We start from the raw sequence: 4,695 nt of genomic DNA, 5'->3' as shown, positions 1-4,695 counted from the left end.
ATGATTTCGAATGTGTAGCCAAGGGTAAGAACCACTGCCTTGCAGGAGCTGGAAATAGAAACAAGAATGTAGATTTTAAAGACAAGCAACCTTTCTTCAAATTCATGGCATGTAGGCAAGCCATTTGAATTCTTGGAGCTTCAGTTTCCTGTTCAGCAAATGGGAGATTAAAATGCTTACCCAGGAGGTTTTTGTGAGAACAACATCGTGGAAAACCCAGCGTGAGGATCAGCGTGTAGCAATTGACCAGTCAAGACAAGTTCCCTTTCCTCTACTTTGAACACTTTCTCAACTGGTTTCTTAGCGTACTCTGACAAATATTTTGAAGGATTAGCATAGTTATTACTATGAAATATCTCCTGATTGAACATGCAAAATGGGTTACAATCCAGAGTTTTGCTTCTCCTGGAAAATGGCTGTCTGCCCTAAACAATTAACCCTGTTTGACAAACTTTTTAGAAGACAGTCATTCGTGTTATGCCCGTAGGGAGCTCATGCTCCTGTATTGTTTTTAATGATTTGGGGAACGGATGAGATTTTACTGATTTTATGGAAACATTAATAAAAGAAGAAGTAGCAAAAAGCACAATAAAAAGATAAGGGTGAAGAAAATGTGTGCTTTTTTTAATAAGGCAAATAGAAAAATGATCAGGAAGGACATTTTTTGAAGCAACAATGGATCTTATTATGACTATAGCTTTGTAGTTTTTAAAATTGGGATCATTGTTTTAGTGCACATTTACATAAGTGAGATTATTAGGTAAAAAGTGTGGTTTAAAGATTTTTATGCAGGGCCGGCCCGTGGCTCACTCGGGAGAGTGCGGTGCTGATAACACCAAGGCCACGGGTTCGGATCCTATATAGGGATGGCCGTTTCGCTCACTGGCTGAGTGTGGTGCTGACAACACCAAGTCAAGGGTTAAGATCCCCTTACCGGTCATCGTTTTTTAAAAAAAATAAAAATAAAAATAAAAAATAAAGATTTTTATGCAAATGTAATTTTGCTTTTTAAAAATCCCATCCTTCATTCTACAGAGTAAAAAATATATGTACAAGCAAGCAAACAAACAGACACCACCACCATTTAAAGTCAGAAAATGTGAAAGGAGAGGGGAAAAATAAAAGAACTAACATTTCAAGTAAGTTAGTTGTTCCAGATTTCATGCTAACAATTACATGCATTTCAACTACTTAATCCTGTGACAAATTTAGTACCATTCTCACTTTATGACGTCTCAGAAAAGCTAAGTAACTTGCCACAAGGCATACAGTTAATATGGCAGAGCCAGGAAGCTTCTTGAGTGTGCCTCAAATCCATCATTCTGCCATAACGCTCTGACTCTTTTAATTTCTGAAAAGAATGAAGAGTAAAGGTAAAATTTTAATTTCACAAAAATATCCCCAAAGTTACTAAATATTTTATAGACTGAATCCTAAATTCTGTTTATTTTCTTGTATGGCTAGCATAAGAATTCTGGTACTGCTCCTTTAGCATGCACGATAGGAAAGAAATCTTGCATTTCTTGCAGGACACAGACAGACACATTTTCACAATGGCATCCCCAAGACAGTAGCACTCTTATTGCATCATTAGTGAATCCCAGAGGCCTCCATTCCTGCTTTCAAAAGATTTGCCCGCCCAGCAATGGTGACAATAATGGGACTCAGCCACAGCGTGACAGATGCTGTTGACTCACGGAGAGTGGGACCAAGTCTCCCTGTGCCTCTCTCCCTGCTGCAAATATTAAGCCCAACCAAATTCCTCACAATAAAACTAACAACAAAACTCAAAGACATGAAGATGTCAGAAGGTCAGAACTGGTCACAGAAACCACTGGAGAACCCAATTAAAAGTTGGTATCCTCAGCTTCCCTTGTGATGGGGACTTCTGTGCTCCACTCCCCATCATTTCTTTGAGAAGAGCTGATGAGACACAGAGGGGAGAATGCTGCTCTGAGAGAGTAACTGCTAGGGAACTCACAGTAGCGATTCGGGAGTAATTACAGGTACTGCAAGAGAAAACAACCCTCTGTCATGTAAACTAAGGGGATGTGGGGAAATGGTGACTTACATTTTAAGACCTTTTATTTACAAGAGAGCATATGGCTTTCCACTCACACACATGCTGGGAATCCCACGTGGGAATGTTTCATAAGTTACTGCGTAGGGTCTGATTCTCCATCTTGCAAGTTCAGAAATTCAGCTTTGTCCACCTATTCAGAGCTACTCGGGCTCTCAGGGACTTCCATGCTAACTGACTTATAAGAGCCTAAAACACAAAGTGGAATGCCAAGATTTTTGTTTTTAATTTATAATATTTTTGTATCTTTATTTATAATAATAGTGGACAAAATTTTCTATTTGTCATAATGCTCCCATCCGGGTAACCTCCTGTAGCTGTTTGCTATTGCTCTGTAACAACCATGCCAAAAGTCAGACCCTTGAAACAAGGAAGCATCCATTTTTGCTCACACATCCAAGACTAGCTGGGAACTTCTGCTGCTCTGGGCCAGGCTCCGCTGATCTCTCTAGGCTTGCTTAGGCTCTGTGGCCAGCTGCAGGATGGGCTGCAGGCTGGCTGATCTAAGAAGACCTCACACACATATCTGGTGTTGTCTGGCAGTCAGTCAGAGCAAGAGGAGTAAATGGGCCTTGTTTCTCATCACTGAGCAGCTTGGCCTGAGTTTGTTCCCATGGTGGTCATGCAGGGTTCAGGAAGAGGGCAAGGGAGAGAGAGAGAGAGAAGCATTCAAGGACCTTTAAGACCTAGACTTAGAACCGGCACACCATCACTTCCACCACATTCCATTTGACCAAAACAAATTACAAGGCCAGCACAGATTCAAGGGGTGAAGAAACTCCCACCGATGGGTTGAGTTGCAGAGTCACACTGCATGGGGACTGGGTACAGGGAGGGAAACAATTACAGCTATTTTGGCATCCATCTACCATGCATCCCGTTCTCAGGCTCTTGGAAACTGAATTAATAAGGAGAGGATGCCTGGTGAATACAAAACCAAATACAACTGGATGGTGCTCAGGGTTATGTCAACCAAGCTGCAAAAGAACTTGATAAATACCCTTGCTCCAAAGCCAGAATATACCAAAATACTAGATTCTCTCAATCTCTCTCTCTCTCTCTCTCTCTCTCACACACACACACACACACACACACACACACACACACACACACACACACACACACAAGTGTGCGCATGCACGCATGCACGGAAACTGAATTAATAAGGAGAGGATGCCTGGTGAATACAAAACCAAATACAACTGGATGGTGCTCAGGGTTATGTCAACCAAGCTGCAAAAGAACTTGATAAATACCCTTGCTCCAAAGCCAGAATATACCAAAATACTAGATTCTCTCAATCTCTCTCTCTCTCTCTCTCTCTCTCACACACACACACACACACACACACACACACACACACACACACACACACACACACGTGTGCGCATGCACGCATGCACGGCCCAAATGTCCGTTTGGAGCTGATCTCTCAGGGTGGATTCTTCTGCAGATGCCTGCCACTGAACTCTTCTATTTGTATTACTCATTGCTTTTGCTGGTTTCATGTTTAGAGTGACACCTGTTTCCACATAGTAGAATTTCCTCCTGTAAACTCTATAACAATTACTGTTTGATTTTTAGTCAATAAAAATTTAATTACTGGTGAGATTGTTTTAGGAAGAGACAGAGGAAAACATTCTCTTCTTATCTCCCACCCCCTCCTCAGAGGCCTAAAGACCATGGCCCTTCTGGATTTTGGAAGAAGAATCTTTTTCTGTCTGCTTTCATCAGTTATTGCTATAATGACCCAGAATTTCTGGCCCCATGGTTCATAATCACAGAGAAAAGCCCAAACATCTGCTGGCCACAGGTTTATTGAACACCTAAGAATGTCTCCTGAACTAATCTGAAACTGAAACCTAGACATTGTACAGAAATTCAAGGAGCCCAAACTCTGTTAGAATAAATTAACACTTTGGTTTTCACCTGGCTTTGGAGTGAGTCTTCTGTAGAAATTAGTTTTCTAGGTCGCTATTCCATTACACAGTGCCCTCCTTATACGAGCCCAGGGGAGAAATTTCTCTCTGATCTCAGAGCAGGAAATGAGAGCTGCTTTCTAGTACTTGGAGTGGTTCTGTGGTGCTCTTACTACAGATAATAAGGATCATGTACGTGAGGGCATCTCCTTCTTTGTGTTGCTGACTAGAAAATTTAGCACCAAATCTGAGACCCTTCCCTAGCAAATCTACAGGTCCTTTGGGAGTGAATTTTAGATGTTAACCTCACGCTAGATTTGCCTTATCTTTTTTCATTCTGCATACATCCTGTTTTGCTTCCTCATTCAAATATTTATATATTTATTTTGTTCTACATAATGTTGCATTCTCTTTGTCACCTCTCGCCCCTGGGTGACGGAAATGCAAAGGATTACTCAAAACCCATTTCTCCTGAGCAGTGAGACACCTCAAAGGGGTTAATTTCCTGTAACCCTCAAGAAAGAGGCATTTCTCCTTGGAAAATTAACACCAGACTGGGGTTCTGTCTCAGTATTTATTCTCCAGGCCAGAAAGTTACAGAAAAGGAATATAGGTGGAGTTATGGCTAAGTATAGTTTAACAATAAAGGCTGGTAATATCAGTGAAATAACAAAGTGACATTCCATAATGCAACTT

The sequence above is a fragment of the Galeopterus variegatus genome, unplaced genomic scaffold (genome assembly GCF_000696425.1).
Source record: "Galeopterus variegatus unplaced genomic scaffold, G_variegatus-3.0.2 Scaffold6536, whole genome shotgun sequence".
Lineage (NCBI taxonomy): Eukaryota > Metazoa > Chordata > Mammalia > Dermoptera > Cynocephalidae > Galeopterus > Galeopterus variegatus.
Note: the sequence above shows the minus strand (reverse complement) of the source record.